This window comes from Narcine bancroftii, chromosome 2 (assembly GCF_036971445.1).
Source record: "Narcine bancroftii isolate sNarBan1 chromosome 2, sNarBan1.hap1, whole genome shotgun sequence".
Classification (NCBI taxonomy): domain Eukaryota; kingdom Metazoa; phylum Chordata; class Chondrichthyes; order Torpediniformes; family Narcinidae; genus Narcine; species Narcine bancroftii.
In genome coordinates this window covers 92,859,464-92,884,763 of record NC_091470.1, presented here as the reverse complement: position 1 = coordinate 92,884,763, position 25,300 = coordinate 92,859,464, and the positions used below count along the sequence as shown (strand labels likewise).

At 42.3% G+C, this 25,300-nt stretch overlaps 1 protein-coding gene across 1 annotated transcript in view; it reads right to left on the bottom strand.

Annotated features, from left to right (window-relative positions):
• Positions 1-22,403, bottom strand: part of LOC138753905 (GDNF family receptor alpha-2-like) — an 888,944-nt gene extending 866,541 nt beyond the window's left edge. The window contains exon 1 of the mRNA XM_069917452.1: positions 21,273-22,403. The gene's annotated coding sequence lies outside the window, so the exon portion shown is untranslated. The remainder of the gene's footprint in view (positions 1-21,272) is intronic.
• Between the last annotated feature and the right edge of the window lie 2,897 nt (positions 22,404-25,300).

Sequence of the window (25,300 nt, the reverse complement as noted above, 5' to 3'; positions counted from 1 at the left end):
CTGCAGCTAAGGTAAGCTCTGTCTCTCTCAACAACCTCTCTCTCACTTTCTTATCAATAATCCTGAACATAATTTGATCACGCATCATTGAATCTTGCAGTGATTCAAATTGCATGTTTTTGCTTTTAATTTCAAGTCGATTAAAAAGCAGCAAAACTCTCTCCCTGCACATGTGTGCGTGAGTGAAACACATACTTCTCGAATGTTTCATTTTTATTTGGTGAAGAGTGTTCATCAAACATCTCGATAACTTTCTTGAACTTGCCCTGGACTATTGCCTCAGCAAAAACTAATGTATTGAAAACCTTTAGTGCTTGACGTCCCTCCAAGATAAGTAGCAGTGCAATCGTCCATTGATCAGGCTTGCTATTGAGTCCAATAGCTTGCAGGTACAGCATAAATCTTTGTTTGAATGGCCTCTACTCATGTTCAATATTTCCAATTTACAGAATCAGGTGTCTTCACTTTCCATATTTTCTGCTGCTATCAATTGATTCTTACTCCTGGATGTTTATTTTATTATAATTTTAAAAAATGAGTTCTTTTAAAACTATATTTTATTAGCTTTAGAACTCATGACCATGTGGAGGCATCTATCTTGAATCCAACGGAGCTGCAACAAACTAGTCTCCAAATCCCTCTAGTGGCCAGGAGTATTACTAGCACTCTATCATTACACAATGGACCCTGTGCGAATGGTCCCTCCTAACTGGTGTCATCTCACCCACTATCAATGGTTTGAACTGGGCTATTCATGGTCAATCACCAACCCTCCTGCATGGAATGGATAGAAATGAAATAACAATCTGCCTTTGGCTTTGGAGGTTCAATGACATGCAAAATGTTCATGATGACTGAACCATTAATTGTAAACCAAACAAGCATACAATTTAGAATAAATACTAGCCAAAGACAAGAGAAATCAATTGTGAAAAATCACATGGCAAACAGAAAGGAGATTAAATCCCTTTATCAATGGAATATGTGACAGGTCTTTGTGAAATAATAGATTAGCTACTTGATATAAATGGAGCAATTATGGCACACTACATATTGGTACCCTTCAGTTGTTTTGACTTTAGATTTCATATTATCTCGGTGGTAGTGATCTCACCACTATATAAAAGCCATCACTGCAACTGTATGGTCCTGAAAGGCATTTACATAGCTATAGCATGAACACGGTGAGGTGAAATTCATCATTCAGAAGGAGAAATATTGTTCATTTATCTCAGTAATATTCCTATTTTAATTTATTTTGTAAATACTTTATGAGAGTTCACACATAAATGACATTCACAAACTAAACTGTGCTGCCTCCGGGGACAATTCCTTTGTATGTTTAATATCTCTGCCGAGTCATTAATATTTCAAGACAATAAATCTTCATCTTAATGTGAGACCGTTTCACAGAATAACATGGAGCACAGAGATATTATCAGGGGGCTTGGCTCCAGAAGAGCCATCTCACACTTCATCATAACTTTCTCTTGCTGTTTTATCTCTACTTCCACTGGAGCATCTGGTCACTTTCTCTGAGAGGAGGTTCCACCTCAGTGCTGACAAGTGAAGCTCACTTAATATTTAGGGATGAAAAAGATTCACAGCATAGGACTTGGACTCAGGACCTGTTGTCTACCCAAGTCAAGTCCCATTTCACAGAATCAAAATTTATTATCATGAACAGAAAATTCATTGTTTTGCTGCACCATCAAAGTGCAAACATTTATATAAACCACTGTAGCCGCCCACTACAAAGAAACACACGCACACAGTGTGGCAGGTTAAGCTCACTCCTTTAGTAGGGCTCGAAAGGCTGTTTTATACTGTTCAAGTTCCCGCCGTTTTTGCTGATTGACTGAGTCATCCATATGAACAACAATAGCGGGTGGGACCATCCATGCATATGAAGTCCCTTCTTCCCCAGCCTGTTTCTGCTGAGTTAGCTGGGCAGCTTCGCCAACGCCATTTTAGGGCTGTTGGTCTGATGCTGCCCCAGCTTCTACCCCCTCCCACCCGGATCATTGTCCTGGGAGTTGCTTTAGCGATCTCTGTCCGCATCTGCTGCCACGCGATGTGCCAGCCCGATCTCCTCAATTGTGGGCCGCCACATGACCCCCCTCTGCGAACTGGTGTAACAGTCCATAGGTATAGTCCCCAAAATCTTTTGTTGTCTGCCTCTGCATCGAGGTGTTGGTGTCTCCACGGGTTCTGCTGGATCTCTGTGGGCTGGCTTGAGTCTATCTGTAGTGAAGACCTTTGGTTTACCAGTGATGTCCAGCTCGAAAGTGACTCCGTTGTTCTGGATGATTTGAAAGGGACCTTCGTATGGCTTCTGCAGTGGTGAACGGTGGGGTCCTCTGCATACAAACACTCACAGTCCTTGAGTTCTTTGGGGATATTGTTCATTTCTGGAGGGTGGGATTGGAGTCAGGTTACCGACCTGAGTGGGGCTCCGTAGACGAGTTCAGTGGAGGATGCATGGAGGTCTTTTTTCGGTGCTGTTTGGATGCCCAGTAGTGCCCATGGTAGCTCATCCACCCAGTTGGGGCTCTTGAGTCTGGTCATGAGGGCAGTCTTGAGGTGCCTGTGGAAACACTCCACCATGCCGTTGGTTAGCAGGTGGTATGCCGTTGTATAGTGTAGCTAAGCACCCCACAGGTTGGCAATGTTGGTCCACAAACTGGAGGTGAACTGTGCACCTCAGTCAGAAGTGATGTGCTGTGGCAGTCCTTGTAATCCAGGACTTTGGCACAGGACCTGGTGGATGTGTAGGCCAGGGGGATTGCTTCTGGCCACCGAGTGAAGCGGTTGACCACTGTGAACAGGTAATGGAAATCCTGAGAGATTGGCAAATGTCCCACTATGTCCACATGAATGTGGTAAAACCTGCTTTTCGTTGGTTCAAAAGGCTATGGGGGACCTTGGTGTGTCGCTGCACTTTGGCTGTTTGGCATTGCGTACATGCCTTGGTCTACCCAGGATTTGCTTCTGCAATCCATGCCACACGTACTTGCTGGCCACCAGCTGGACCGTAGTCCTGATGGATGGGTGTGCCAGCCTGTGGATGGAGTCAAAAAGCACGTCACCTCCATGCCGTTGGGACAATAGGTCGTATCTGCTCAGTGGCCATGTCGTACAGGAGGGTGGTAGTACCTGTGCCGACTGGAAGTCCAGACCGTTGACCAGGGAGTGGATGTTGTGTCTTGACAAGGTGTCCGCGACCACATTGTCTTTGTCCGAGATGTGCTGAATGTTGGTGGCGTACTCTGAGATGTAAGACAAGTGTCTCTGTTGGCGGGCTGACAGGGATCGGAGATTTTAGCCGGGGCAAAAGTCAATGGTTTGTGGTCCGTGAAGGCCATGAAAGCCCTTCCCTCAAGAAAGTACTGGAAGTGGCAGATGGCTAAGAACAATGCTAGCAGCTCTTTATCAAAAGCACCGTACTTTAGTTCAGGGGGCCGCATATGTTTACTGAAGAAAGCTAGTGGGTACCAACTTCCTTCTATCTGCTGCTCCAGGACTCCACCAATCGCTGTTCCTGAGGCATCGACTCTGAGGGCCGTGGGTGCATCTGCTCTGGGATGGGTCAAGAGTGCAGCTTTGGCCAGGGCTTCATTGGCTACCTCAAACACTCGTGCTGTTTTGTCATCCCAGGTCAGGTCCTTCTCCTTGGCGGACATCAGGATGAACAGAGGGCGCATCACTTGGGCAGCTGTTGGGATAAACCTGCAATAAAAGTTTATCATCCCCACAAACTCCTGCAGTCCTTTGATTGTACTGGGCTTGGGAAGCTATGAATGGCCTCTACCTTGTCGGGCAATGGTGTAGCCCTGTCCTTTGTAATCCTGTGGCCCAGGATGTCGATGGTGTTCAGGCCAAACTGGCATTTGGCCAGGTTGATGGTGAAGCCAAACTCCTGCAGACAACTACAGAGATTTCGGAGGTGCTTAAGGTGTTCCTATTGGTTTCTACTTGCCACGAGGATATCGTTGAGGTAGACAAAAGTGCTGTCCAGGTCTTGGCCCACTGCATCCATCAGTCGCTGGAAGGTCTGTGCCACATTTTTGAGCCCAAATGACATCCTCAGGAACTCGAACAGTCCAAATGCAGTGCTGATGGCCATCTTAGTGATGTCATCATGATGAACCGCAATCTGGTGATATCCTTGCACGAGGTCCACTTTGGAGAATATTGTTGCCCCATGCAGGTTTGCCTCAAAATCCTGAATGTGTGGCATGGGGTGGTGACCTCGTTGAGCTGGCAATAGTCGCCACATGGTCTTCAGCCCCTAGTTGCTTTAGGCACCATATGCAGGGGCCTAAACAATACCCAACTCCTCGAGCTTGAAGAACTCCTCCTTGGCTAGTTCGAGCTTCTGCAGGGGAAGTCATCTCGCCCTTGCATGGAGAGGTGGGCCCTTCAAGGCATCTCTGCTATGAACTGAGGAGAAAGAATTGCTGGGAATCCTGCTAACACCGTGGAGAACTCATCCTCCAAGCTGTGGATGGAGTCCAGGTGCTTTTCCGGAAACCTAGCACCCCTCAATGCAATGGTCTGGTAGGTCTCGGTGTGGACGAGTCACTTGCCCTTAAGGTTCACTAGGAGGCTGTGGGTTCGGAGGAAATCCGCACTGAGGAGTGGTTGTTCCACTGCGGCCACCATGAACTCCCACAAGAAATGACTGCCCCTGAACTGCAGCTCGACCCTATGAGTGCAATAGGTCTGTATACTGCTGTTGTTGGCAGCCTCAACATGGATCCCGCGAGCCTGCGCCTAGTGTTCAACACTGTCGGGGATATCACACTGACCTCTGCTCCTGTATCCACCAGGAAGCATCTGCCAGACAGGTGGTCCCAGACGTACAGGAGGCTCTCCTGGTGGCCAGCCGTTGTGGCCATCAGCGACGGCTGGCTTTGCTGTTTCCATGGAACTCGCAGGGGACTGGCATCGGCGGGCCTCGGTGCCCCATCTCCAGTGGTAGAAGCACCATCTGTCTTGGGACTTGCTCCTGCCTCTCATCTGCTGTTCCTTGTTTGGGACTGCTCTGGTCCGATTGTGGGACTTTTTTATGAGCCCCACAGTAGCTGAACACTTCTGTTCTGTTTCCACAGAATGTCTGCCCATGCTGCGATTTTCTGGGGGCTTGGTTAAATCCACAACCACCAAGGAGCAGTTGGATGTCTTCAGGCAACTGTTCCAGGAATGCCTGCTCGAACATGATGCCAGACTGCTCATCTCCCAGGAAGGTCAGCATCTCATTGATGAGTGCCGACAGGGATATGTCTCCATCCAGGTGGAGCAAACGTGCTCCTCGCTCTTGCCGTGAGAGTCTGAAAATCTCGGTTAATAGCTCTTTGAAGGCATTGTAAGTGCCTTCTGATGGTGGCTTGTGGATAAACTTGGCGGCTCTGTCTGCAGTCTGCAGATCCAGGGCGCTGACCACATGGTAGTACTGGGTGGTTTCTGCTGTGATGCCCCGAATCTGGAACTGAGCCTCTGCCTGCTCGAACCACCCACTGGGTCAAACTGTCCAGAAGGTAGGGAGCTTCAGGCCAAATGCACTTACTACTGCTTTGTTCTCCATCGCTGCTTTAGATTCCTTCTAAACCATTGGGGTCACCAATTGTAGCAGAGCTCAACAAAGAAACACACACACACGGTGTGGCAGGTTAAGCTCACTGTTCAAGTTCCCACCGTTTTTGCTGATTGACTGAGTCAACCATATGAATAACAATAGCGGGTGGGAATGTCCAAGCATATGAATGCCCTTCTTCCCCAGTCCTTTTCTGCTGAGTTAGCTGGGCAGCTTGACCAATGCCATTTTAGTCTGATGCTGCCCCAGCTTCTACCCCCCCCCCCCCCCCCACCAGGTTCATTGTCCTGGGAGTTGCATAAGCAATCTCTGTCCACATCTGCTGCCACGTGATGTGCTGGCCTGATCTCCGCAATACCACCTCATAAAAATAAATAAATGTTCAAGATAAAGTCAAAGTAAGGCAGTGTCGATGCTTCATTATTCATCCAGACATCTGATGGCAGTGGTGAGGAAGCTGTCCTTGTGCCTCCGAGTGCTCATCTTCAGGCTTTATTCCTGACGACAGCAGAATGAAGAGAGAATGGCCTGGTTGGTGAGGGGTTCAGGATTGAGGCTGCCTTCTTAAGATGCCACCTCTTGTAGATGTCCTCGATGGAGTGAAGTCTGGTGCCTGCGATGTTGCAGACCAAGTTAACCCTCTGTAGTTTTTCCTTGTCCTGGTACCTCTGCACCAGACAGTGATGCACCCAGACAATGCTCTCCATGGTACACCTATAGAAGTTTTTGAGAGTCTTCAGTGACGTACCGAATCTCCTTAAATTCCTCACAAAGTATAGCGATTGGCACGCCTTCTTTGTAATTGTATGTTGCTTGCATTAGACCCATATGCCTCTAAATCCTTTCAATCTATGTACCTGACTAAGCATCTTCTCAATGTTCCAATTGTACCCTTCTCCAGCACTTCCTCTGGAACCTCATTCCCTGCACCCACCACCATCTGAGAGCAAAAGATGCCTTTCAGATCCCTTTTAAACCTTACCCCCTACCACGTTAAACCAATGCCCTCTCATTTTAGATTTTCTTACTCCAAGGTAAATCTATGAGTATTCTCCTTATCTACGCCCTGATGGCTTTGTATAATCACCCATCAGTCCCCTGTGCTGCAGGTAAAAAAAGACCCAGACTTTCCTGTCTCTCCTCATAACTCTAACATCCTCAGATATTATTTTTAAACTTTAGTTATCTCCATCCTGTAGAAAAGTGACCAGAAGTGAGCACAATATTCCAAATGTGGCCTTACCAGCATTTTGTACAACTGAACCAGGCTTCTGCAGTGGCTACCTCAACATAATTCCATCTGCTTTACTCATTATATTTAATTTTTAAATTTAGATATAATTCATTCAAGGATTCAGGATCCTTGCCATTCAGCGTGAGTGATCATGTCTCTCCATCCGTCATGATCTCTAACCCTCTGAATTATAGTTGTTGCCTCTCCCATTCTCCTTCGGTGAAGGCTCCATCTTTGAGCTGAGGTGTTGAGTTCATGATTATACAAGAGGAAAAATAGTGAAGGGTTTCCCATTGCCTTTTTCAGTTGCAATGTCCACACTAGCCATTGATCAGCAGATTCATCTGCCCAGCATTTTTAGTTTTACAACCATAAAATTCAATTTGTAGAATCTGCTTGTAAAAACCATCCACCATCTGCAATCTTTGGCTTCGCATGATTCTGACTGGGAGGCTAAACAATTACTACATCTTGCCCAAGGGTGACCTGTAGGCTATTGGACAGAAGGAGCACCTTACACCTCCTTTTACTGAGCAATTGCACAGCCTCAACACCAACAAATTTAGATATACAGCACAGTAACAGGCCTCTTTGGTCCACAAACCCATGCCACCCAATTACATCCAATTGACTAAATGCGACTGCCATCAACTGTGGAGAGACAGGACGCAGAATGGAAAATCACTTCACTGAAGCATCTTTGCTCTGTTTGCTTCAATGCCACCCATTTCAATTCTGTGCCCCACTCTTGCGCTTGCATGCTTGTCCATGGCCTTAAGCACTGTCAAATCAAGACCACCCATAAAGTGGAGGAGCAACACTTTATCTGAGCACCCTCCAACCAGATGGCATCAACATCTACTTCTCCAGTTTCTGCTCGACAACTCCAAAATCTCCCTCCCTTCCCCATCCCTCTATCTTCTCTCCTCCAGCTCTCCACCTCCTTCCCCCTCCATTCACAGAGCCATCCCATCTCCCCCTGTTTGCTCGTGTGCCCTCCCTCCCTTATCCATCCTATTATCTCCTGCCTATGGGACTGTGCTCCTCCCCCTGCCCCTCTCCCCCACCATTTTGTTCGAGCACCTGCCAACATTTTGTCCACACCTTAATGAAGGGCTCAAGTCCAAAACGTTGGTTATATATCTTTATCTTTCCTAAATGCACTGTTTGACCTGCTGAGTTTCATGTTTTCATTAAACCTATAGGAAGATTGAAATATTGCACCACTGGCCATTTGCCTCATCATCTCCACCTCCCCTCGTCTCTTGTTAACCCAAATCAACATCACTTCAGCTCACTGGGTTTGACCACTCTAATTTGGGCTGCCGACACCAGCTATTTTCACCACAATCAAGGAAACAATGATTTCTTCATTGAATACAAACCTGTGACTTTAATAAGGATGGATGATGAGGTGCAGACATAAACAGGGCTGCTTCATTAAGGGCAGACTTTGACAATATAGCTTAATATTCAGCATCTTCATTCCTTTGGGGAAATGGTTTATCCTGTGAGGCAAGGTGGGGAATAGTAATCCCTTGATTTCTCTGTGTGGACTCACACTGATGTGTAAATGGAGCGATTGGCAATGCCTGTTGGTACATTTCATTGCTCTGATGAGCGGTTGACTGAAAGATGTCGATTAAATAAAATATTGCTTCCCCTCATTGACTTTCCGAGTGGCTGCAGCTGTGAGCTGTCAACAGACGTCAGCTGTGGAAATAGCACTCTGCTTCTCTTCAGGATATCTGTTATTGGAATGATTGGAGTTATTACCCATCCTCACACCCCTGAGAAGCAGGTGGCTGAAGCTCAGAGTGACTCTCCGTGGTCAGTGGCTAGAGGAGTGTGGTGGCTTCAGAAACTCGAGCATATGGACTGACTTGTCACCTCGCCATGCTAGCTCCTGATATGCTGCTTTGGGTAGGTGCCAGTTTTCACATGTGGTGTCAAACCAAGGCCTTCCTTAGCTCTTAGGCAGATGTGGAAGTCAATAGTGACCTTTACAAAGTTCAAGATTATGGTCATCCAATTGCACAAGTGCAACCCAACAAATTGAGTTCTCCGGTCCTTGGTGATAAAACTTGCAGACACACAACCAGACATTGCACATACACACAATCAATACATATGCAGAGCATCTAGACATACATGAAAATAAATAAATATAGTGCAACACTGTTAGAGCGCCAGCAAATGGGATTCAAATCCCGACCGTCTATAAGGAGTTTCTACATTCTCCCTGTGTCTGCGTGGGTTTCCTCCCACCCTTGAAAATAACGTACTGGGGTTGAAGTTTAATGGGGTGTAATTGGGTGGCATGGCTCATGGGCCTAAATGCCTGTAACCATGCTGTATGTCTATATTTAAAATTTAAATTTAAATAGTTGAGTCATGGAAGCTTTGTATGAGCAGTTAATTCAGTTGTTCAGCAGTCTCACTGACCATGAGAAGAAGCTGATTCGCAGCCTGGTGTGAGTTTCCAGTAGCCTGCAGCCAGCTTGAATTCTTCGTCTGCAAGTCGCCAACAACTCGGTGCCTGTGTGTGACCTTCAGCCACAAAGCCTCTTGCTGATTCCTTGCCATGGTCACCATCTTTACGGTCATCTCTTCTGCTTCTGCTTCTCAATGTATGCAAGGATGGGGGGGGGGGCGATGGGGGTGGAGTATTCTGGGGGTGACCTGCACCAATCCTCTGCTTCCCCCGGTCAGAGTCTGCAACCCTTAAAAATCTCTGCCAAACACAGGCACCTCCATCCACCATGGACCAATGAACAAACACCATATCCTGAGACCTGGTGAAGGGTTTAATATATAGGACCTTGTTTCTACATTTAGGTACTTCATTCTAACTGCCCCATTAAACTCACATAACACCTATGCCATAGGTGCTCTATGATTAGTAAGGGATTACTTGAAGTGGGATGTGAGTGGAAAGAAGAAGTTTGAAAACCACTGTTTCAGTTGTACCTAATTGACTCATTATGTGCACTGTTTTATAGCTCCAAAGGAAATGGGCTAATATTTCAGTGACAATTGGTTTTAAAGCAGTGATTTTCAACCTTCCTTTCCCAGTCACATCCCACCTTAAGCAATCTCTTACTAATCACAGAGCACTTATGACAGAGGGATTACTTAAGGTGGAGTGTGATTTTGAACGTGAGTTAGAAAATCACTGGTTTTAAATCAATGCTATTTAATAGATTTATGCTTAATATGACAAACCTCCAGGCAAGTAAACCATAAAGTTTTTAAAACAATGTTAAGACATAGGGATAATAATCATGAAATACAATTACTGTTGATAAATAAATGTCGTGCAGTGGAAATATTTCCATGCCTTTCTAGTTTAATTTTTCACTGTGTTGCTGAAGTAAAGAAAATGAACCTCATTCTCCCTTTCTGCTAGTTATCATAAGCATGTTTCAACCTCTAAAATCTCCAGTGACCTGGTTAATATTCTGACCCACTGAAAATTAACTGTATTAGATCCCGATATATTTTTAATCGATTTAGGTTTAGAGGATTATCAGATTTCATTTATTTATTTAGCTTTAGTTGTGGCTAAGAAATGTATAGCACTTACTTGGAAAGATAGAAATATACTAACTTTAGATAAGTGGTATTTGGAAATGAAATTTTGTTTGACTATGGAAAGGATATCTTTTTCAATTCAGGATAAGATGTCTTTTTATAAGTTAAAGTGGACTCCATTTGCTAATTATATGCATTTAAGTTTGATTTAAATATATGTTTAAGTGTGATATTTTAGTATTGACAATTTTTTTTTGTTCTTGTTGTTAGAATTTTTTTTAGTTAAGTTTTATCTCTTTTTTTTTGTAAGTGGGTATTTTTTTTTCCATATACAATATTGTCAATTTTATTAACGCTTCACTCTTTATTTTGGGGGGGGGAGGATTGGACTAATTTTAAGTTAGACTATTAATATTGTGTTACAATTAACAGGGGGGTGGGTTATTTTGTGTAGTTTTCTGATGTAATATTGTAATCATACCATTTTAATTTTTTAAAAATTTTTCTTTAAATGTAATTTTAAATAAAGTCTTCAAAAAAAAAATCACCACTGAAAATTAACTGTTAATGACACTGAAAGCATGGAACGGAAAGTGCTCATCAGTCCAATGATAATAAGTTGATCTTCCTTGGCAGTTTCAGCTCCAGAAGAGGAAAGGAATAATCCTCTGCAAAGGTACAATTGATGCGGAAGTCATCAGTAAAACCAACTACAAAGCACATTTCCTCCAAATGAAATGCTTAAAACACCTCTTTGTCCTAACCAACCAAATGCTTCATCAGAAGGGCATCGAGTGAATGACTATACATTGATCACCCAAGAAAAGGGCGGCAGGGTTAGTGTAGCAGTTAGCACAGCACTTTTAAGCGCCAGCAACTGGGATTCAAATCCTGGATGGTCTGTAAGGAGTTTATACTTTCTCCCTGTCTCTATGTGCTCCGGTGTCCTCTCACTTTTTAAAACATACAGGCGTTGCAGGTAAATTAGGGTATTTGGGCAGCACTGGCACATGGGCCGGAAGGACCTGTTACTGTGCTGCAAGTCTAAACTTGTTCTTTTTTTTAAATTTTTTTTTCACACAATAAACCATACTGACTAAAATACATACAGACATTTTTCTTGTGAATATATAGTGTCATTTTCTCCCCTTTTTCCCCCTCCCTTCCCTCCCTCCCTCCCTCTCCCCCTTCCCATTTATTCAAAGTTCAATCTATAAGATACATTAAATCCGTTAAACAATGTCGTCACTTAATAAAATAAACAAGAAATTTTTATCTTTTATTTTTATATACTGAGTCAGTTCATTTCGTTGCCTTCTCCTTCTGTCATTTTAGGTGGTGGAAGTCCATGGTAGGATTTCTCTATTGTATTTCATGTATGGTTCCCATATTTGTTCGAATATTGTGATGTTATTTCTTAAATTATATGTTATTTTTTCTAATGGAATACATTTATTTATTTCTATGTACCATTGTTGTATTCTCAAGTCATCTTCTAATTTCCAGTTTGACATTATACATTTTTTTGCTACAGCTAGGGCTATCATCACAAATCTTTTTTGTGCTCCATCCAAATCGAGTCCAAATTCTTTATTTCTTATATTACTTAGAAGGAAGATCTCTGGGTTTTTTGGTATATTGCTTTTTGTGATTTTATTTAATATCTGGTTTAGATCTTCCCAAAATTTTTCCACTTTCTCACATGTCCAAATTGCATGTATTGTTGTTGCCGTTTCCTTTTTACAGCGAAAACATCTGTCTGATACTGTTGGGTCCCATTTATTTAACTTTTAGGGTGTGATGTTTAGCCTGTGTAACCAATTATATTGTATCATGCATAACCTCATGTTTATTGTATTTCTTATAGTTCCGGAGCATAGCTTTTTCCATGTTTCATTCTTTATCTTTATGTTTAGATCTTGTTCCCATTTTTGTTTGTTTCCTCGTTCTCCTTTTCTTCCAGTTTGATGTACATGTTTGTTATAAATTTTTTAATTATCATTGTGTCTGTAATCACATATTCAAAATTGCTTCCTTCTGGTAACCTCAGACTGTTTCCCAATTTGTCCTTCAAGAAGGTTTTCAGTTGGTGGTTTGCAAACCTTGTATCGTGAGTTATATTATATTTGTCCTTCATTTGTTCAAAAGATAATAATTTATTTCCCAAAAAACAATTTTCTATTCTTTTGATCCCTTTTCTCTCCCATTCTCTGAAGGAAAGGTTATTTATTGTGAAAGGGATTAGTTGATTTTGTGTCAATATTAATTTTGGTAGTTGTTAATTTATTTTATTCCTTTCTCCATGAATCTTCTTCCAAATGTTGAGCAGATGGTGTAATACTGGTGAATTTCTATGTTGCACCAATTTTTCATCCCACTTATAGAGTATATGCTCAGGTATCTTCTCCCCTATTTTATCTAGTTCTAATCTGGTCCAATCTGGTTTTTCCCTTGTTTGATAAAAATCTGATAGGTATCTTAATTGTGCTGCTCTATAATAATTCTTAAAGTTTGGTAGTTGTAAGCCTCCTTGTTTGTACCATTCTGTTAATTTATCTAGTGCTATCCTCGATTTTCCCCCTTTCCATAAGAATTTCCTTATTATTTTCTTTAGCTCCTTGAAGAATTTCTCTGTTAGGTGAATTGGTAATGATTGAAATAGGTATTGTATCCTTGGGAAGATGTTCATTTTAATACAGTTTATCCTTCCTATCAGTGTTAGTGGTAAGTCTTTCCAGTGCTCTAAGTCGTCTTGTAATATTTTTTCATTAATGGCTGATAATTTAGTTTATATAGATGGCCGAGATTATTATTTAGTTGTATACCTAGGTATCGAATTGCTTGTGTTTGCCATCTAAATGGTGATTCTTCCTTAAACTTTGTGAAATCCATATTATTCATTGGCATTGCTTCACTATTATTTGCATTGATCTTGTACCCCGATACTTCTCCATATTCCTTCAATTTTTAATGTAATTCTTTTATTGATATTTCTGGTTCTGTTAAGTATATTATAACGTCATCTGCAAATAGACTGATTTTATATTCCTTCTGTTTTATTTTTATCCCTCGTATTTTATTTTCTGTTCTTATCAGTTCTGCTAGTGGTTCTATAGCTAACGCGAACAGTGAGGGAGATAATGGACATCCCTGCCTTGTTGATCTGCTTAATTTAAATTGGTTTGATATATATCCATTTACTGTCACTTTCGCCAATGGTCCCTCATATAATGCTTTAATCCAATTAATATATTTCTCTGGTAGGTTGAATTTTTGTAGTACTTTGAATAAATAATTCCATTCTACTCTGTCAAAGGCTTTCTCTGCGTTTAAAGCAACCACTACTGTTGGAATTTTATTTCCTTGTACTGCATGGATTAAGTTAATGAATTTACAGATATTGTCTGTTGTTCGTCTTTTTTAATAAATCCAGTTTGGTCTAGTTTTACTATTTTTGGTACACAGTTGGCCAATGTGTTTGCTAATAGTTTAGCTATTATCTTATAATCTGTGTTAAGTAGAGATATTGGTCTATACGATGCTGGTGTTAGTGGATCTTTCCCCGTCTTTGGTATTACTGTAATTATTGCTTTTTTGCATGAATCTGGTATGTTTTGTGTTTTTTTCAATCTGGTTCATTATCTCCAGGAGAGGCGGAATTAATAATTCTTTGAATGTTTTATAGAATTCTATTGGGAGTCCATCCTCTCCCGGTGTTTTATTGTTTGGTAGTTTTTTTAATATCTCCTGTATTTCTTCTATTTCAAATGGTTTTATTAATTTTTTTTGCTCCTCTGTTTGTAATTTCGGTAGTTCAATTTTAGTTAGAAATTCATCTATTTTGTCTTCTTTCCCTTCGTTTTCAGTTTGATATAATTGTTCGTAGAATTCCCTGAAGTTTTCGTTAATATCTGTTGGGTTATATATAATTTGTTTGTCCTTTTTCCTTGATGCCAATACCGTTCTTTTAGTTTGTTCTGTCTTAAGCTGCCACACTAGTATTTTGTGTGTTTTTTCTCCTAGCTCTTAATATTTCTGTTTTGTCTTCATTATATTCTTCTCCACCTTATATGTTTGTAGTGTTTCATATTTTATTTTCTTGTCTGTCAATTCTCTTTTAGTTGTATCTTCCTTTATTGCTAATTCTTTTTCTGTATTTGTTATTTCTTTCCAACTGTTCTATTTCTCGATTGTAGTCCTTCTTCATCTTAGTTACATAACTTATTATCTGTCCTCTGATGAATGCTTTCATTGTGTCCCATAGTATAAATTTATTTTTCACTGATTCCGTATTTATTTCAAAGTATATTTTAATTTGTCGCTCAATTAATTCTCTAAAATCCTGTCTTTTAAGTAGCATGGAGTTTAATCTCCATCTATACATTCTTGGTGGGATGTTCTCTAGCTCTATTGCCAATAACAGGGGTGAGTGATCTGATAACAATCTAGCATTATATTCCATTTTCTTAACTCTTCCTTGAATGTGGGCTGATAACAGAAATAGGTCTATCCTTGAGTATGTTTTATGTCTACTCGAATAATATGAATATTCCTTTTCCTTTGGGTGTTGTTTCCTCCATATATCCAAAAGATGCATTTCCTGCATCGATTTAATTATAAATTTGATTACTTTGTTCTTTCTGTTAGTCTTTTTTCCAGTTTTATCCATGTTTGAGTCCAAATTAAGGTTATATTCCCTTGCGTATCTATGATCTTCAAAAAGATATCTTGCATAAAATGTTGATCTTCTTCATTAGGTGCATATACATTGAGTAAATTCCAAACTTCTGAATATATCTGACATTTTATCATTACATACCTCCCTGCTGGATCTATTATTTCCTCTTCTATTTTGATTCGTACATTTTTATTGATTAATATAGCTACTCCTCTGGCATTTGAATTATATGATGCTGCTGTTACATGTCCTATCCAATCTCTCTTTAATTTCTTGTGTTCCACTTCAGTTAAATGTGTTTCTTGCACGAATGCTATATCAATTTTTTCTTTCTTCAGTAAATTTAACAGCTTCTTCCTTTTGATTTGGTTATGTATTCCGTTAATATTTAAAGTCATATAGTTCAACATAGCCATTTCATACTTTGTTTATCTTTCTTTTCCATTTCCTCATCACCACCTTCCCTTCTTATCCATTTCTGCTTTCTTTTTTTGAACACATTGTAAGACAACATTTCTAAAACATAAGATATTTCCACTATTCCCATATCTAAAATTCCTTTAACCCCAATAGTCCCTCCCCTCTCTGAGTTGCCCTTTGTCCCTTGTCGGACAACCACATCTCCCCTCTTCATTTGGATTTGCTCACAAGCGTCAACTGATTTTGCAGTGACTGTTATTCTTCCCCACCCAGCCCCCCAAAAAGATTTTAATCTTCATATATAACAAAGCTCACTCTCTTAATTCCCTCCTTACTTCCTTTCTTCCCTTTCTTTCTCTTCTTAGTTCTTACTTATACTTTATTCTTCTTCTTCACATATAGTTTGTTGTCATTTTTGTTCTTGTTATATCTCTTCATCTCTCTGTCTGTTTTGTAGGTGGTCTGCAAATTTCCGTGCTTTGTCCGGATCCGAGAACAGTTTGCTTTGCTGCCCCGGGATAACTATTTTAAGCACCGCTGGATATTTTGACATAAATTTATAACCTTTTTTCCGTAGGGTCGTTTTTGCTGCGTTAAACTCCTTCCTCTTCTTCAGGAGTTCAAAACTTATATCTGGATAGAAAAATTTTTTTTGACCTTTGTATTCCAGTGGCTTTTTGTCTTCTCTTATTTTTTTCATTGCTTTCTTGAGTACAGTTTTTGCATGACCAATAAATGATAATTCTGTCTCCTCACGAGAAAAAAGTATCTCAGAGTTTATGTGATGTCATTTTAAAATTATTTTTAAATTTAAATTTAGACATACAGCACAGAAACAGGCCATTTTGTCCCACAAGCCCTAGCCAACCGATTGCACCCAATTAACCTATACCTCCTGGTACATTTCAAATGGTGGGAGAAATAGGAACATCCAGACACCGGAGAATGTACAAACTCTTTACAGACAGTGCATCTGACAATAAATGTGATCTTTGAACTTTCTACACTAACTACATTCTACCATAATTCTTCAGCAGTATTAACCCCATCTTCAGCCCAAATATCAAAAACCTAAGGACAGGGAGAGTTCGAGAACAGAGAAACAGGTCAGTGGATCTCTGTGGAGACTCATTCTCTGCTGTGAATGCCTCCTGACTTCACATCACATCATCTTCCACATGAGAACATTTTAAGAGCTGCAAGGTTGAAAAAGCCAGCCAAAATTACTTCAAACCTCTTTCTAACCTATGATGCCATTTTACCCCCACCTCCAGCACCTGTGACAGAAACAGTTTCACCATCTTCTGCACTCTGTGGCATCATAGGGTTCTGTGGCATGAAAACAGGTCCTTTGGTCCATCTCATCCATCATAATCGTGGTGCCTAGCTATAGTAACGCCAGCTGCCCAAAATTAGCCCACAACCCCTCTACTTATTTATCCTGGTACCTGTCCAAATACCTTTCAAATATTGTCCCTGGATCTACTGCCTTGACATGTTCCATGTACCCACCACCATCTGTGTGAAAATTTTGCCCATCAGGTCCACTTTAAATCTTTCCCCCCTCACCTTAAACCTGTGCCCTCTAGTTCTCAGTTTTGTGCCCAGGGAAAATTATTATCAAATTTAAACATTTGACATATCTACAGGGAGGTAACAGGCCCTTTTGGCCCATGAGTCTGTTCTGTCCAATTACACCCAATTAACCTACAACTCCCAGTGCGTTTCAAATAGTGAGAGGAAACAGGAGCCTGCGGGGAAATTCATAGGTGCTCTGTGACTAGTTAGGGATTACTTAAGTTGGTATGTGGGTGGAAACTACTGTTTTAATTATACCTAATTGACTTGTTTTTGCACATTTCATAACTCCAAAGGAAATGAGTCAATGACAATTTTTCTCAAGTAAAATATTTCAGTAACAATTGGGTCTAGAGCAGTAATTCTCAACCTTCCCGCCCCACTCACATCCCACCTTAAGCAAATCCCTAATAACAGAGCACTGATGGCATAGGGATTACTTAAAGTGGTATGTGAGGTTTTTTTTAAATGGTTGTCCATCCCTGATGTAGGCCCTAAGACCACTAGGGCCATCTAGACCTTTGAATCCAAAAGTTCCTCCAAGTGAGGAAATACTTCCTCATTTCAGCCCAAAATAATTCCCAAACTGTGACACTGTTCTTGGTCTTCTGATTCCCTGCATCTTTAAGTTTTGATGAAATCACTCACTTTCTTAATAAAATATAATTTTAGTCTACACAACCTCTCCTCATTTGATGACCCATCATCCTTGGGATCAAGCCAGGAGTCCTGCACTGTACTCTGTGTCACATACATTCTTCATGGAAGACCAAAAATGACCGCAAAACCTCAGATGCAGGTTAAGAAAACCGGAAAGAATTTAATTAAGATACAAATACCACATGATCTCTCTTTCTCTCACATGCACACATACATGCATGCATGCACATGCACACACACGCGTACATACCATGCACGCACTTGTACACACACACACACACACACACACACACACACACACACACACACACACACACACACACACACACACACACACACACACACACACACACACACACACACACACACTCTGTTACAATTTTATGCATACCAGTGGTGAGTGGGCCTTTTTACAGTATTAGATGACAAATGTGAAGTGTTAATGGTCATGTAAGATGCAAAATATAAATAGGAACAAGATTAAATGTAATCTTGCCTTTATTTTCAGAATGTTATCATTATTATTACTAGATCAAATGTTGCTTTAAATATTTCAGTCCAAACCACCTAATTTTTATTAGTTAGGCTGAAAGATTTCTAATTTAATCCATGAGTTAATTTGATCTTGATAATTTAATTTTTGTATTGCAGAATGCAATCCATTCATTTTATTTATGAAATGATCTGTGTCTATGTTTGAGAGCTGAATTCATCATCTTAATCTAAATTGAACATAAAATATCTGGAACAGGATTAGGAGATCCAGATCTGTAAGCTCAAATTCAAATTTCAGATTTATTGTCAGAATACATAAATGACTTCACATACGACCCTGAAATTCTTTTCCCTGCAGGAGAGGCAGGATAACCAACTCTTTTTTAGAAGACATGCTGCACTGTAACCGGCCATTTCGGCTTACAAGCCCATGCTATCCCATTATACCCAATCCACCTACAACCCCTGGTATGTTTTTGAAGGGTGGGAGGAAAATGGAACCCCCAGAGAAAACCCACACAGGCACAGAGAGAATGTACAAATTTCTTACAGGCAGTGCTGGATTCGAACCAAGGTTCAGTCCCGATCACTGGCTCTGTAAAAGCATTGTGCTAACCGTTTTGCCAAAGGTGTCGTAATGCAAAAAACTGTAAACAACCTACACATGTAAACAAATCAAGAAATTGAAACAAACTGACTGTGCAAATACAAAATAAAAAATATTCAGTAATAAATAATGAGCAAAGTAAGAATCCTTAAATGAGATCTTTATTGAGTTTGTTGTTGAGGAGTCTGATGGTGGAGGGGGAGCAGCTGTTCCTGAAATTTGAGGAAAATATAAATAAAGAATAAAATAATAGGTAAAACATATGTAAGTTTAAAATTATAGAAGTAAATGTTCTCTGAAGTAACACACAAAACTTTGGTGAAGATGGGAGGAAATATTCAGCCAGTGGAGCGCCTTGGTCGGACTTTGCTCGTAGCAGCCGTTGGAATAAAGTTGTGTGAAACAGCAATGGGGTTGCCCAGGATGAAGAGTTGGTTGATGCTACTCGCTGTTGGGTGACTCTCTTAAAGTTTCTCCTTATACCTGCTGAGTAAGAGTTGCCCAGGTCAAAGGAGTTATAATACATGGGGGTTAATTATCTATATTATTATTGTTCATCTTTCGGGCAGCTCTGTGGAGGGGGAGGAACCTGCAGATGCAACAAAGGTTAAATATTTTAAGAGATTGTGACTGAGAGGCGTGGGCAAAGTGAAGGATGTGGATGGACTTTTATTCATAAAATCCACATATGGTTCCCAAATTTTATAAAAGTTTTCAATCCGATTCCTTAAACTATATATATTTTTTCTAAAGGTATACCATTATGCATTTCAATATGCCATCTGTCTATTTTTTACCAAATTCTCAGTTTTTCACATTACCACTATACATTTCTTTGCTGTCACTCCAGCTATATTTTTAAAAATTTCTTGGTATTTATCCAATTTCAATTTTATATCTTCATATATATTCCCAAGTAAAAATATTATTTGATCTTGCTTGTATTTTTATCTTCATATTTTGTCCTAAAAATACACTCAAATTGTTCCAAATTAGTTCCACTTACACATGGGACCATACCGAATGTAAAAAAAAGTCCCAATTTCCTTGCTAGATTGAAAGCACTTATCCGGATAACTAAAGTCCAGTCAATCTATGAGGAGTATAATATAATTGATGAAGAATATAATATTGAACCATTTGATATCTGGCATTAACTGTATTTGTAACACTCTCTTGACACAATTTTGACCATATTTCCTCTTGGATTTGTATATTTAAATCTTTCTCCCATTGTAATTTTGATTTATATAAATCTTTTTTTTCTTTTAGTTTCTTGTAATTTTATATACATTTTGATACTAAATTTGTTGATAATAAGGGTATCTGTTATTATATTTTCAAAATGACTTTGTTCCGGGAGTCTAAAATCTGTTCTTAATTTCTTTTTTAAATATAATTTTAATTGATTTATGCAAAAAAAATTATTATTTTGCATGTTATGTTCATCTTTTAATTGGTCAAAATTAAAAAAAGTTCCCAAAAAACAATCTTTTATCCTCTGTATACCTTTACTATACCAATTATCAAATAAATAATTATTCACAGTGAAATGCTGATTTTGTTTTAACAACATTTTAGGTCGTTGATAATTTTTAATCCCTCTCTCCATATGAATCCCATTCCATTTTTTCAATATATGTTTTAAAATTGGTACTTTAATTTTGCCTTTAAACAATTCACTATTCCACTTATGCATAATTTATTCTGGGGTACTTTCTCCCATTTTATTCATTTTAATCTGAACCCAAGCTGTTTTCTCACCCATTTGATAACAGGAGGACAAAAATCTTAATTGAGCTGCGGTGGCGGTGTGAACAGTGGAAGAAACACAGCCACCATGTTGAGGGTTGTTACCGACTGTTTTTATTCAATTCAGCGCTCCCCTTTAAGGGCAGCATGAGCTCAGTCACCTGGTGCATTGTGACATCATAATCACTGCCCAGGGTGCGCGCTGGAAGGGATGCTGGAGTCAAAGAGAAACCTCTGACGACATCATTTCCCCATGGCTATCCTGCCATGTGGCGCTACAAGTTGTGCCGGTTCACCATGAGTATGTGCACTGCCACACAACCGCCCCCCAGAACCGACTACACATCCTGTCACTTTTGCGGCCGGCCTCATCACTTGGGCGCAGCCATCTGTAATAGCTATGATAAGTCCAGATGGGCTGCCTTCAGGCGGTCCACTGTAAAAAAGTTCCTCTCTCCCCCCAACATCCAGGGTGAAGGTTCCGCCGGACCAGTGCAAGACTTTGTATGGCCCCTCGTATGGTCGCTGTAGCAGTGCACCTTGTGGTCCCCTCCACATGAAAATGAACTGGCTGAATCGAGCTCTTTGGGGAGATGAAATGGCTGTGTGCCATGGTGTGCTGGGGGTGGCAGAGCTAGGAAGGCCAGTCGCCTGCTTAGGTCTGCCAGCAGGTTTTAGTCGGTGGCTGTGGTGTCAGTGTCTGGGCCGAAAAACTCACCCGGCAGGGAAAACGGTGTGCTTGCAGGTCCTCCTTGGGTGCCGTTCTAATCCCGAAGACGACCCAGTCTGGTCCAGCGAGCCTGACCATAAGCGATGCCTTCAGGCGCTTGTGGAATCTCTTCACCAACCCGTTGGACTGCGGGTGGTATGGTGTGGTGTGGTGTGGTGGAGCTTGACCCCCAGGAGCTTTGCCATCTGAGTCCACAGGGCAGATGTGAACTGCGCCCCTCTGTCACTAGTGATGTGCGCCAGGACTCCAAAACAGGCGATCCATTGGCTGACCAGAGTCCTGGCGCACGTCTCTGCAGAGGCCTCCTTAATCAGGACGGCCTCCAGCCACCTTGTGGCCTGATCCACCACCGTGAGGAGGTAACGAGCCTCCTTGGACACCGGTAGAGGCCCGATGACATTAACGTGGATGTGTTGGAATCTGGGAACTGCCGGATCGAAGTTCTGAATGGGGGCTCACGTGTGTCTCTGGACATTGGAGGTCTGGCACCTGGTAAAGTTCCTGGCCAGTTCTGCCACCTCTTTCTTCAGCCCGTGCCACACAAACCGCTCCACGACCATCTGCACAGTTGTCTTTACTACTGGGTTGAGCGAAGTCGTGGATCAGACTGAAGACCTTCCCCCTCCAGTGCCGGAACACCGGGCATGGCATGACTGGCATGACTGTTGAGATGCCGCAGAGCAATGTGTCCAGGCTGCTGGGCACCAGACCATCCTTGGGTTTGGGGGTCCGAAAGGCCTACATCTCCACATCATTCCACTGTGCCTGAGCCAGCTGCTCGTAATCCAGGCCGGGCACGAGAGTGTTGATGGCTGGACGGGAGAGCAGATCTGCCACTACATTGTCCTTGCCGGCCTTGTGTCGGATGTCGTCGTGAACTCAAACACGAACGAGAGGTGGCGCTGCTGTCTGGCGGACCACGGATCCTTAGCCATCACCAATGTTTGAATGAGGGGCTTGTGATCCATGAAGGCTGTGAACAGCTTGCCCTCGAGGAAGTAGCGGAAATGGCGAGTGGCCAAATACAGTGCCTGGTCAAAGGTGTTGTATTAGAGCTCTGGCAGGTGCAGCTGCTTGCTGAAAAAGACAAGCGGGTGCTATTGTCCATCGAGCCACTGTTCCAGAATGCCCCCCCCCCCACCACTGCCATACCTGAGGTGTCCACGGAGAGTGCTCTGCGCACCTCCGTCCGCAGGTGCACCAGCAGTCTGGTGCTGCCTAGAGCCTCCTTTGTCACAATAAAAACCCTGTCCGCCTCCTCTGACCATGATAAAGTCTTTTCTTTGGTGGCCATGAGCATGAACAATGGGCACATGGTGCGCGCGGCTCCGGCGATGAAATGATAGTAAGAGTTCACCATCCCCGTGAACTCTTGGAGGCCTTTCAGGGTGGAGGGTTTGGGGAATCGTTGAATAGCTGCTATCTTCTCCAGTGCCAATGCGGCCCCAGCCACTGAAATGGTGTGACCCTGGAACTGGAGGGAATCCTTGCCGAACTGGCATTTGTCTGCATTGATCATGTGTGGAGGTGGGCTTTGTGTTCATCGTGGTTATGACTGGCAATGAGAATATCATCCAGGTAAATGAACACAAAGTCCAGGTCTTTTCCAACCACGTCCATGAGATGCTGGAACGTTTGGGCCGCGTTCTTTAGACTGAAGGGTATATGCAGGAATTCAAAGAGGCTGAAAGGGGTGATAATGGCCATCTTACCCACGTTGTCTGGATGGACCGGGATCTGATGGTATCCCTGCACGAGGTCCACTTTAGATAAGACCCTTGCGCCATGGAGGTTGGTGGAGAAGTCCTGTATGTGGGGCACCGGGCACCTTTCGGGGGTGGCTGTGTTGTTCAACTGACGGTAGTCCCTGCACGGTCTCCAGCCCTCGACGATTTTGGGACAATATGGAGCGGTGATGCCCAGGCGCTGTCCGAATGCCAGATGATTCCCAGTTCTTGGAGCCCGGAGAATTCCTCCTTTGCCTGCTGGAGGTTCTCGGGTGGCAACTGTCTGGGTCTAGCTGCAGCAGGTGGCAATGTGGTGAAAGACCCCATGCTGGGGCAGGGCAGCATTGAACCATGGCTCTAGGTGGCGGGAAATTCATGGAGGATCTCGTCAAACTCATCCCCAGCAACAGCTATGGTGGCAATTTTGAGCCTGCGGGCTTCTGCTGTGTCCAATCAGGTGGAGTGGAATGTTCAGGCAGTGACCAGCCTTTTGCCCTTCATGTCAACCAGTAGGATGTGAGCTCTGAGGATGTTGGCCTCTAACAGCGCGGTGCCCACGGAGGCTCGGACAAACCTCCAGTGAAACTTCTCCTTCCCGATCTGGATCTGTGCCCTATGGGTGCATAGGTCCTAATGGTGGAGCCGTTGGCCACCCGCAGGGTTGGACCTCGAGATTGGGTCCGAATCTCTAATGCTGTGGGGCAAAGGACGCTGAGCTCAGTCCCTGTGCCAATAAAAAATCGGTGGCCAGTAAATCTGTCCATCACATGAAGGAGGCTGTTTGTGTGTCCAGTTGTCACAGCCATCAATGGTGGTTGGCCTGGTAGTTTCCCTGAAACCCGCAGGGCTGGTGGCACTTATGGGCTTGTGCTCCCCAGCGCTGGTGGTAGAAACATCATGTTGACTGGCCCTCCTCTGGCTTGGCCAGTGGCCGGCTGGCTCCTAGTCATGCCACCTGGTTGAGGGTTGCCTTGTTCTCCCTCTTCGTGCACCAGAGGAAATCCGCAGGGGCTGCTGCTCTCCTCGGGTTCAAGAAGTCTTCATCTGTGAGCAGCAGCTGGATGTCCTTCGGCATCTGTCCCAGGAATATCTGGCGGAAGAGAAAACAAGGCTTGTGGTTTTATGCCAGGGCCAGCACTTCGTCCATCAGCGCTGATGGACTATGGTCCCCAAGCCCATCTAAGTGATGGAGCCTGGATGCCCGTTGCTGGGGAGTTAGCCCGGAAGTTCCAAGCAGCAGGTCTTTGAGGGCAGTGTACTGCCCATAGCCGGGGACGGGGTGGTTGATGATGTTGTCCACCCTCGCTGCCATATCTTTGTCCAGAGCGCTCATGAAATGATTAAACACCATGGTGTCTGAGGAGATGTTGCGGAGTTGAAATTGTGCTTCTGCCTGCTCGAACCATGTTCTCGGTCGGTGGGTCCAAAAGTGGGGAAGCTTGATGGAGACAGTATTAACCTCTTCTGAATCCATGGTGTTTTGAGTCCAGAAAAATGTCTGGGCTTGTTGGGGTCACCACTGTGGTGGTGTGAGCAGTGGAAGAATCACAGCCACCACATTGAGGGTCGTTAATGACAGTTTTTATTCAAATTCAGCACTCCCCTTTAAAGGCAGCATGAGCTCAGTCACCTGGTGCATTGTGACATCATAATCGCTGCCCAGGGTTCGCGCTGGAAGGGATAGTGGAGTCAGAGAGAAACCTCTGATGATGTCATTTCCCCATGGCTGCCCCGCCACATGGCAATATAAGCAGGGCCAGTTTGCCATGAGGATATGCGCCGCCGCACTGCTTTATAATAATTTTTAAAATTTGTTAATCTTCGTCCTCCCTGATAACATTTCCTTTTTAATTTTTCAAGACCAATTCTTGATATTTTACCTTTCCAAATAAATTCTCACATAATTTTATTCAAACGCAGAAATAACATTTCTGGCACATGAACAGGTAATGATTGATATAAATATTGTATTCTTGGAAAATATTCATCTGAATACAATTCACCTGTCCAATTAATGATATTGGTAAATCTTTCCATCTTCTCATATTTTCTCACAAAGTTGCAAAATTCTTTTTTCTTCAGTAATGCTGTATTTAATCTCCACCTATAACCTACCTTTTGTTCTTCCTCCAATAAAATTGACAAAATTAAAGGTGAATGATCAGATAGAACTTGTGCTTTATACTCAACCTTTTCCACTCTAGTAGGCAGTTGGGCAGAAATTAAAAACATATCTACTTGTGAAAATATGTTATGCTTTGGGTGAATTCTCAATATATCCACTAACCC